Source organism: Copidosoma floridanum, unplaced genomic scaffold (genome assembly GCF_036245765.1).
Source record: "Copidosoma floridanum isolate Cflo_tuat_1 unplaced genomic scaffold, Cflo_Japanese_pri ptg000001l, whole genome shotgun sequence".
In the NCBI taxonomy this organism is placed as follows: Eukaryota; Metazoa; Arthropoda; class Insecta; order Hymenoptera; family Encyrtidae; genus Copidosoma; species Copidosoma floridanum.
In genome coordinates this window covers 19,312,860-19,324,857 of record NW_028321878.1, presented here as the reverse complement: position 1 = coordinate 19,324,857, position 11,998 = coordinate 19,312,860, and positions in this window count along the sequence as shown.

Below are 11,998 nucleotides of genomic sequence, written 5' to 3'. Positions count from 1 at the left end.
TAAACACACATAAAAAGTACAGTAATCCGAAGAAAAACTCACAAAAATTATATTTTACTTGTAAACACTAAGTCAAATATAGAAACACAAAAAGTGAGAGTACGAAGAATAAAAATCATAAGAAACTATTTTAAAAAAATTAAAATAATCAATAAAGTCAAAACTCAAGCTCTATACCACTGCAAAAATACAAAATAGCATAACTTTGAAAAATTAGACTTAAAGGTATTGATTGTAAAAACTGTAGATATAAGTAGACAAAATTAGTACAGTAATACTCAAAGAAATGGACTACACTAAGATACAGAGATTATTTTATGTTCCTTCAAGTCAAAAGTAAAGAGTTACTAAAGCTAATTAATAGTTAAAAAAAAGTTATATTAGAATATTAGAATAAAATGCTTAAAAATTTAGATTTACATACACAAAGCCATGTAAAAGATGTACATAAAACTGCAGCACATAATACATATATTAAATTACATTGGCAGTAATAGCTGCTAATTAGAAGGGTAAAACTTCCCAATTCTATACAGTGCCAGTTGTATGTAGTATACATAATTGTAAGGTCAGATTTTTTGTCTATATAACCACATAATACAGGCATATATATACCTATTAATTGATGTGGAAACATAAAAGCAATTGCTTCTTTAAAAATATCATCGATTTTTTTATCATTGTCTATTAAACCCATTGCAATCGCTGTATTTTTAAAAGTTTCATAAGTTATTCCCTTATATGTTCTAATATCTTTGAGCGATGTCGAACCAGTTAATTTATTTAATACAAGTTTAAAAAAAAATCTTTCATGATCTTTTGGAGATACAATGTTTAATCTACCTATTGCAATATTTTTCATTACATTTTTTCTTCTTTGCCAAATTTTTAATTAAAAATGTAGTATTCTGGAATGCTCACATACTTTATGGATCTTGCAAAGTCATCATGTTTATTTAATTTGAACCAAATTGTTAACTGTGTCTCGTAGTTTTCTATAACAGTTTTAATATTATTTTCTTCAAATACCAGTTTTTGTTTGTTTTCAAGGTGAACAGCTAAATTTACAACTGTATGACTTCTACCGCAAATTGGAAATTCTTTTAATCTCTAAACTGCTTCCATTGGACCTACATATCAAGCATCAACGTAACTATTAATTTCATCAAATATTTCTTCATCTTGGTCTTTTAATTTTTGAATTTTGATGTATGCTCTATCACTACCTTTATGTACATAGACATAAATATATTTTATGCTTTGAATAGATGCACAGAATTCGACGTTAATATAATATTTATATTTCATTCACAAAAATTTATTATACGGTACGACTATTGAATTATCTACTAAAATTTCATCTTTTTTTCAAATTTTATAAGCATGTTGTTTGGAAGTATTATTTCTTCTTCTTCTATATTCAGGGTAACCATTCGTTTGAAATAAAGTTATGTTTGGAAAAGATTTGGGGAAATTTTCTGTGCATTTTTTATCAATCATACAAGGACTTCGTTCTGTATGAAGTCCATGAAGCATGTATTTAATCACTAATTTTATGAGCTTCGTATTACCAAAAGGAATTTCAGCTGAAATAATTGCATCAATTTATTCAGGAGTAACAATTTTTTTATTAGGATGCAAAGTTATTAAAATATGTGCATGAGGTAGACCACGTTTTTGAAATTCGATGGTATAGACGTATGCTAATACTTTACCGAATATATCGTTTTTAATGATGTCATCCAAAACTGACATTAATTTTAAGTGAAATAGTCCAACACTTAGGTCTGGAATATCATTTGTATTTTTAGGAAATTTTGATAAAATTAACTTTAATTATTTCCATTTAGGATTGCATGTTACTGTTATAAATAAATCTGGTCTACCACATTTCCTCATAATAGACATTGCATCTTGATAATGTTTCTGCATATATCTTGGACTTCTAACTATGTAGATGGGAATATAAAAAGATTTCCAATTTTTTCTGTTAGATGTATATCGTTGGCGCTCATAACTGAATTATTACGCATGCGCAACAGCAAGAAGACAAGACGAGACGCAGTGACGCTGCACTTCAGCGTCAAACACTTAACTACGTTTTTGTTCACTCTCGCGCAGTCAGCCAGTCTGTTAACACACGCATACTCTGTCTTCGCATCTTACTTACAGTTTATCCTACCTTAACTTTTCTGTTCGCGTAGCTACCGTACTTAAGATACTAAAGTGTTAAGACAGTTTAACCTAAAGATAGTGTAAATAAACGTGTCCAAGTTTAATTTTATATTTCGAGTGTTGTATTTTTATTCGCCAAGTTATCTGCCCAAACCCATACTGCTAACAGGTTATGGGCCCTAAATGGTAGTGTGGACGTGGAATTTGCTCGATCGCGACTTGTTTTTCTCTCTTTCTTCTTCTCTCCGCTCCGCGATTGAGCTCATCGCGCGTTCCCTGTGTGCTTTCCTCTTGTTTTTTTTACGTGTAAACGTAATGGCGGAAGCAACCGGGAGTTCTGTGTCGGGTAGCGAGCACTGTGAGACGGAAGAGCCTGGCAGTCCTCTCACCCCGACTACCACCGAAGCGGCAGAGGTACAGCCCCAGGAGGCAGCAGAGCAGAGTCAGGATGGAGGTACAGCAGCCGAATTACCTCGAGATGCGGACGTCGGCCCTACGCTCGAGGCTTCGGGCGGAGCAATTAGAAAGGTCGACATTAAGAAGAGAGTGAGCAGCAGTAAGTACTGGAAATATATATTGTTTTGAAGACTCGGTAATTACGTGAAGTGTTGTTGTCGTTAACTCACGTTCGTTTACAGTTTCCCTTAAAAGATTTGTGTCTTGCCTCAAGATGGAGCAAGACAGCTCACTTAAGATTGCATGATTGAGGTTCCCTTTATTAGAAGGCTTTCTTTTGTTTTTACGGAGATTCGCGGAACTCAAGAGAGCCGGCACGCGTTTGTTTATGTGAGGGAGGGGCCCGCATCGTGACAAAGGAAGCGCGTTTCTCAATAAACCTGCCAGTCATCGCCAAGGGGGACGCCTCGAAGCGAGGAGGGGATGCGCGCCTTGGTTATGGCTTGCGTTCGGCCGAACTGAGTGTGCGCGTCCTCTTACGCTACGGCTGGTGGCGTGCATCGTAGTAAATGCTGTTAATCGGCCATTTTAGTTCTCTCTCTCTATGCATGTCACACATGATGCTAGCGCCATTTTTTCTCGCATTTACTCACGCTCGATCTCTGTGTCACTTCCACAAGAAAACTAATAGCCTAGCGCGCCCGCAAACATAATATAAAATACTTTTGCCTATTTATTCCCCGTTAATTTAAAGTCAAAATGCCATCAATATGATAAATGATGCATATAAAAAGATTGAAGACGATCTAGGAGAACTAGACGAGGTGGTAGAAAAATAAATTTGATTGATACCTCATCTAAAGATAAGAATAAAGATTCGAGAGATAGAAAAATACACTTGATTGATACCTCATCTAAAGATAAGAACAAAAATTCAAGAGATAGAAAAATAAATTTGATTGATACCTCATCTAAAGATAAGAATGAAGATTCGAGAGATAGTGAAATAAATTTGATTGATACCTCATCTAAGGATAAGAATAAAAATTCGAGAGATAGAAAAATAAATTCGAGTAATACCTCATATAAAAATATAAACAAAGATTTGAGAGATAGAAAGAAAAACTTTACTGATACCTCAATTCACGACAAGGTTAAAGATTTGAAAAGCAAAAATCTCGATTCGATTGATAGCCAATTTAAAGATTTGCAAAACAGGAAAGATAACCTAAAGAAAAAGCTAGATAGCTTAAATAAAGAAATGGCGCATGCAAATCATAAACTTTAGAAAGAACTAATGAAAAAAACCGGTCAAAATATCAAACCTAAAGAAATGATAAACTCACGAAATGAAATTTCAGAAGCCTCAAAGAAAGACATCGAGAAGTCAGGAAGCTGATAGAACAGGAGAGGCATCAGCAGAGCTCCTGGATGTCGATGAGGTTTGAGGTTGTTGCCTCACAACATAAGAAAGACCTTGAAAAGGAAAGAGAAGAAAATAAGAAGGCTCAAGACACGATTCAAGCTGAGTTTGAGCAGCGTCTAGCCACTCAACAAAGAAAGATGAAGGCTCTTGAGCAAGAACTAGCCAGGAGTCGAATACAAGAGGTAAATAAATTTATTACATCTACTCCGGGACCTAAATTATGTAAACGACTGATTAATCTAAACTCCGACTCCATTGATAATTCGCTGATGTTTGAACGCGCTGTGCCTAATGATAGTCTAAAGATAGAAGTCATTAATAAAGATAGCCTAGGGTGTTTTAATTATTTCCTCACTAATGCAACAAAACTAAAATTAATCTTAAAACAATTGCAGTCAGAACTAAAAAGTAAAAAATTGCTTCACACAATTGATTCAAAACTGGAAGCCACTATGAATATTACTCAAGAAAAAATGGAAAAAGATAAAGAACAGGCCCTAAACGTAATACTAGGTAGGTTGTCCCTAGATAACCAAAACAAATTATATCACATTACTGATCCATCAACAATGATACAAAAAATTAAAGATATGAAAATGGGTGACATAAAAATGAGCGCATATCAAATAGGTAACAAAATACATTCCATTAGATTTGACCCCAAAAAGCAAAGTGCTACTAAATTTTGTGAATTTTTTGATAAACTGGTAAGAGATGTTGAATTATTTCGTAAAACTAACAGTTTCCCCGAAGATGAGAAAAGAGATAGTTTAAATCATGCGATTCTCGATGGAGTACCGGACATAAAAAAAAACCGATTTTAACAAGCTGTTTGAAAGCGAGGATGGCTTATCTTTTAAGTACTTAAGACAATATATCCTGAAACAGGAGGCAGAAGGGTCACTTCCACGACCAACAACGGGTGCTGGAGTAAGCCAAGGTGGGGCAAACGCTGGACCGAGTTGAGGTGGGACCGGTGCTGGGCCAAGCCAAGGTGGGGCAGGCTCTCGACCAGCTACCAACGTAACTGCTGCTAACGCGGCCACCGCCAGCACTCTATGCTACGAGTGCAATGATAACGGGCACTATTCGAGAGACTGCCCGAAAAAAGGGCAGAACCTCAGGCGGTGCTACACCTGCCAACGGTTCGTGCCAACCAAATTCAGTCCACAAGGGATACAAGTCGTGCTGGTTGGCTACTGGCTATTCTTTCTTAAGACCTGAAGATGGAAAACTTTATGAGAGTCGAGACGTAAAATTCCAAGAAAGACTCGTGTTCAAAGATATCTGGGAAAAGGACAAAATAGCAAACTGGGGGAATCACAAGATAGATATTAAACAAGATAAATGGTTCGTTAAGTTCCATAAGACTAGCCCTAAAGAGTCATTGGAAATGGAGGGAGAACCAGTAGTCAAGAGAAAGCGCGGTCGGCCCAAGAAAGTTGGAGATCTTGGCCAAGAAAGCCCTAAGCAACCCACTAGAATAAATGATACGAGCTTTGCACGAGCCATCGACACAAACAAGTTGAATAAACTGCTTCAATCGAAAGGCGATGTTGACTGTTTGATCGGGCTATTTGATCATTAAATGGCTCAGATCAATTGATGAAGAACTGGAATCAATGCGGAAAAACCAAGTGTGGAAACTTGTAGAAAGACCAACCGTGAGCGCTGATGGTGGCAAGCCCAACATCATCGACTCTAGGTGGGTTTTGAAGAGAAAAATAGATAAAGATGGAAACACGAAGTTCAAAGCGAGGTTGGTGATTCGTGGCTTCAAAGATAGGAACAAGTACGATCTGCAAGAAACCTATGCCCCGGTGTCTGGGCTATCCCTGGTAAGATCAGTAATATTAATAATAAATAGATACTATCTGGAGACTTGCCAACTTGATGTCAAGATAGCTTTCTTAAATGGATCTATCAAAGAAGAGACATACATGGAGATTCTTGAAGGCCTGCTTGATGGTGACAGTTTCAAGAAAGCTCAGGTTTGTAAATTGGAAAAAGCCCTTTATGGACTTAAGATCAGCCCAAAAAGATGAAATGAGCGGTTTTGCGAGACTGCATCTAAATTGGGACTACGGTCACATACAAGCGAGCCCTGTCTCTATACACGGAGAGAAGCAGATAACTTTCTAGTCCTGATCCTATACGTGGATGATATGATGATATCCAGTAATTGTGTAGGCAAAATGAATGAAATTAAGACTGGTCTGCAATCTGAGTTTGAGATGTCAGATCTTGGCAAGGTTGGCACATTTCTAGGCATCAAAGTGGAAAGAGATAGAAAACTTCATACAATTTTACTAACACAAACACCATACATAGATAAAATGATTTTGATAAAATAAAATGACATAGAGAACTTTGGATTCAACGAGTCAAAACCCCAAAGAACACCAATGGTAACAAATCAAGTTTTGAATCGGCAAAGAAAAGATAGAGAAGAGTCTGAAGATGCTAGAGAGTTAAGCACAACGATAACGAGAGAAAATGTGCCGTACAGAGAAGCAGTCGGTAGCCTGCTGTATTTGGCAAACATAATTAGACCATACATTTTATATTCGGTGAATGTACTGAGTAGACATCAAATCGGCCCAACCGGAGATGATTTGAAAATGGTCAAACGGGTATTTCGATATTTACAACACACGAGAACCCTAGGATTAACTTACAGAGGCTGTAAAGATGGATTAAAGGCCTATTCAGATGCGAGTTTGGCAGACTGTAAAGGCTTAATAATAACAGGTGGATATCTCCTAAGGCTGTATGGGGATACAGTTGCCTGGAAAACAAGAAAGCAGAATTATGTTGCTATTTCAACCTGCGAAGCAGAATATGTGGCAATGTGTGACACAAGTCAAGAATTGATTGGACTAGAGCACTCTATAAGTATTATATTGTCTCGCACTTTATTGCCCGCGGATCTATGGTGTGAAAACAAAGCCGCTGGAGCCAGTGCTAAGATAGATGGTGGCAAAAGACTGAGACATATGACCGAGATAAAGGCTCATTACGTTAAGGAATGTGTATCCGGAGGAAAAAGAATTGTTAAATGGATTCCATCCAAGGAACAACTAGCAGATATCTTTAGATAACGCCTGCCGTTTGAACTGCATGAAAGACTAAAGAAAGAAATTTTGAATGTTAATTAGCGTAAAAAGCATGATAATTAAATTTGAACTTGAGATAGTAAAATTGATAAATTGATAATAGATAGATAACGATGGTAGACATGCTGATTAATGTATTTTCTGTGTATGTTTTAGCCCGTCAGAATCAACCACAATGAGTGACCCGGAAGCCCACGTGCTCCACATCATTGGCTGATTAAAATTCATTCACATTCAGTGTTAATGTTCAAATATATTTTTTCTTTTCATTTTAATAAATTCAGATACGAACGGGAGGGAGTGTTAGATGTACTGTTGGCGCTCATAACTGAATTATTACGCATGCGATACAGCAAGAAGACGAGACGCAGTGACGCTGCACTTCAGCGTCAAGTAACTACGTTTTTGTTCACTCTCGCGCAGTCAGCCAGTCTGTTAACACACGCATACTCTGTCTTCGCATCTTACTTACAGTTTATCCTACCTTTTCTGTTCGCGTAGCTACCGTTCTTAAGATACTAAAGTGTTAAGACAGTTTAACCTAAAGATAGTGTAAATAAACGTGTCCAAGTTTAATTCTATATTTCGAGTGTTGTTTTTTTATTCGCCAAGTTACCTGCCCAAACCCATACTGCTAACATTTTCCTTTGTCTCAAAATTTTTAGAAATGTTGGATACACTATTAACAATTGCGTCTAATAAACCTTGATAACATTCTATTCTTAAATTTTTTAAATTATATCTTAAATAATTTAAACGGTTGTATTCAATCATAATGTACGAATGAATAAAAAATTATCGTGTCAGCCGTCCCCCGTATAATAATGGATTACAATTTATGTTATTTGGTCTGTAAGACAGTCTGTAGGAATTATGTTGTAACGTAGTGAGTTTTTTGCTCTTATTTAAGTAATTTCTAAAATAATGGGTACTCTATCCTAAATCTCTTAAGGAAAAAAATAATGAAAATACCATGGAATCGATAAAATGAGACAGTTTATTTAAAAATGTTTCTTTAGGATAATTATCAGGTAATTCTTTCGGGTATACACAACGATCGCAACTTTCTGGTAGTCCAAGGTCTGAAACTATAATAGCACTGCATTCTTCTGTCAATGGCTTATTGTATTTATGTTTTTGTTGGCCGGTTTTTCTTAAAAAAATCATTTTACAATTTGGTAGTTTGTCTACATTCGTAATTTGATGTAAATGTTTGTACTTTTATGCTATTGGATTTTCTTTCATAATTTTTGTCAAAGTTATTAAATGTTTTTTAAGAATTTTACTATTATTTATAGATTTCAACCTTATATCAATAACAATTTCATCATCATTATATATATATATATGTATATAGCTGACTATTTTTTGGTTTTTCATTAAGATTAGAATTCAATGTGTTTTGCGCAACATGAAAAATTTGTTCTTGAATTTTAATATTATACATACCTTTTCCTTTTCATTCTATTTCTCTAGTTACCAAAGATGCAAAACAAAACACATTATTGCAGTACCTAATAAGTATTCTAAAATTATCTAGAAAGAATTCATTAAAAAAGCATGTTAAGACATATCATGAGAAAGTAAGTAAAATTTTAACGTTAAAATTTGATTAAATACTACCATATTAATAAATATGGTGATGGATAGTTATTTTATTTACTTCAGAATTTTGACGAAAGCGTTTTTTTAAGAAAAATGAAACCACGAGCAGATTTTATAATATTTTTTTAAATTTAGAAACAATAATGTAAATTGTGCATAAAAATTTCAAATATATATTTCTGTTCATGGTAAGAAATACTGAACTAAATTAATTTTTACATTTGCGGTTTTTCAATATTCTTAAAAAAATTAAATAAAAGTAATACAGATAAATTTTAAGTAATTAAAGATTTACGGAAAAAACTTTCAAACTTTTACGCCAGGGGTTGACGCGCAAAGCGTACAGGGGGCAGAGCCCCACTAGTATATATATATATATATATATACCAGTAGGACTTCGCCTTCCCTGCGCACTTCATGCACCAACCCCCTACTGTTTTTACTTAAAATAACAGTCGTGTGATTTAATATATAAAATATTAATGTATATAATTTTAAAGTTTTTCATAATACAATATACTTTATGAATCTATATAAATTAGTATCAATGGATCGAATTTCATCCAGTTTTTAACAATAAATATGATGCTTAGATATGTTCAACTTTTTTTATTAGTAACTAAAATTTTCAAATACGTAGCAACATTATTTTGTTTATTATATCTATAGATAGATAATAAACACAAAACTTTTAAATCAAATCGTCCACGTAAAAATAACGATTTTTTAAAAATATTTTAGGTCTACATCCAGTCAAGATTAAATGTAGATCTCAGAAAACACAACTTTTGATCACTTTTGTCGACCTAAAGAAATATTTTTCAATGTACTAGCCAAAAAGCAAATTTGAAAAATCGGCAAAAGCCAATTTTTCGGGTATAACTTTACAAGTTAAAGTCATTCATATTTGGCATAAAAAAAAATTATACATCTTTGTAAAATACATATTTTTATTAACCTTCTTCGTTCTTAAAATATTTCTTAAACCTTGAGAAAAAATAAAAATAATAACTATTATGATTACAGTTTGACAGCTTGCATTTTATACATATAAGTGGTCAAAAAAATTTATAGATCATTAAAACAAATTTTTTTTGTATGATAAATTTTTATCGGAAGTGTAGTCCTAATAGCCTACAAGGTATAAAAAAATATAAAAAACTAGTGGTTTTGTGTCTAATTTGATAATAAAACATTCAAAACTGGATTGTAAAATTTAAAAAGTTTAGATCATCTAAAGTACATTGTAAGTACGCTGTTGTAGCCTGATTAAAATTTGAATTTGTGTATCAGCTAAACTTTTTGTTCTGGCGATAGATTTATCAGTTAACCCTAGCATGTTAAACCTGAACCATTTACATTTTGGCCACTTATTAAATATGCTTACAGATACATCTGTGTTTATCTAATTATCAGTGATATAAGAATTTTTATTGTTACTATTTTTAGCATACCATAACTTATAAAAAATTATTTTTACTAGTATAATATTAAAACGTCATTTAAAAATCGTAAACGTCGCCAATAAATATGACAGTTCAATTATTTAAGAAATTCTATTAATATGTGTTACGTCGAAGAGAGATTGGAAAGAAGGTGCGTCACGGGAATAATAAACATTAACTATGGTAAGTAAATTGATAAAGGGTTCTATAATTATACAACTAAATTATGCAAAAGTATTTATTAAGTTACAAGTACACGTTTTTGGCGTATAATATTTTGATTGAAATTAACCCTTAAAACTAAGACTAGCTAGTTTCATGATTACTGACACATTTTAAAATACTTTATTACTTAAAGTACAATACTCCGTCAGTCTATTATGTTTTTATTACAACGTTTTTTCTTAATTGCACCAGCTTCTTCATTTCTGGGCTAATTTTTTTTCTTTATTATGTAAAAGTATTTAATAAGTTTTAAAAAATTATACACATCCTCTTGTGTATAATTTCTTTGATACGGCTTCTTTTTTTCTTTTTTTTTTCTTCTCTTTGCCCATCTTAGTCAACTGTCATTAAGTACAAATTAACAAAAGATCAATGGTTGTATTTGCTTTGAGGTTAAATTATAAGTACAGTTTATTTATATTTTTTTCATTGATTTTAATTATTTAATAACATTCAACGATACTGAATAAATAGTAAGCAATAAGTATACAGGCAACTTCCATGTTGTAAGTACTTACATTATGTATAAAACTTTAAAAATCTAAGTAAGTATACAAAAGACGTCTTTGAACAGCCGTGTTTGCACTTACTATTTACGATGTGTCAAGCATTGGGACTGCAATTTTCATCGTCTGATGTCTGATTGCCTAATAGATGGCCACCTGGCCAAACACTGGGGCGCAAAATTTCAAACTGATTTATTGGTACCAATACATGCGCACTTACAATTTTGATACAAAATGTCATCGAGTACAACAGTTTTTATTTTTTATTTATATTTGACATAATATAAGTCATTGTAAAATTTTAAAACATGCGAAAAAATGTTATGTTCAACTTTTGTCACCTTACAAAAAAATTGACTTTTCTAAATAACTAGCTAAGAAGAGCATGCGTGCTTGAACTGACTTATGATGGCTTTATTTGTACATTATTATACACCTTATAAACAATTACTTGACGTCAGGTTCTTATTATACTTATAAATGAAGGTACGCACAGTGATATTCAACACATATTATTATGAAACTGTGGGCCAAAAGCCTAATAATCTATATTTTTCATGTAAGTGTCCCACGGCTGGGCAGTGGCCGACCACTGGTACAGTTACCTTACGAGAAATTCTAATGGATAAGAAATTTTACTTCAAAATTTTTATAATTTTGCTAAGAGAAAAAAGTCTACAAAAATAATTACTTTTTAATTAATGAAAACCTTAGACATTTTTAAGTGTCTGTCGTGCCCTCAGAAAACAAAATATTGTTTATCAGTCATGCCCACCAAACCAGAGCGGGTACACAGACCCACTCTGAAAAGATAAACAAATATTTCTTATAGAGTAAACTTAGCACCCTTGAAAATAAAGACGGTGCTTGCATCTTGGGCACAATTATACTAAAAACCTGGCTCCTTAGACAAGATTTTTTACTTTGTGCCCAAGGAACAAAATCCCATTAAATTAGTAGAAATATACAATAAGAAAAAACTTGCTCTTGTTTTTCCACAGTAACTTTTAGAATTCTCATTTATATATAAATCCTCTTTGTTTGCTAGTAGAGGTAATTCCTAAAAATTTTTTTCAAAACAAAAGCGTATTGTAGTATTAGTAG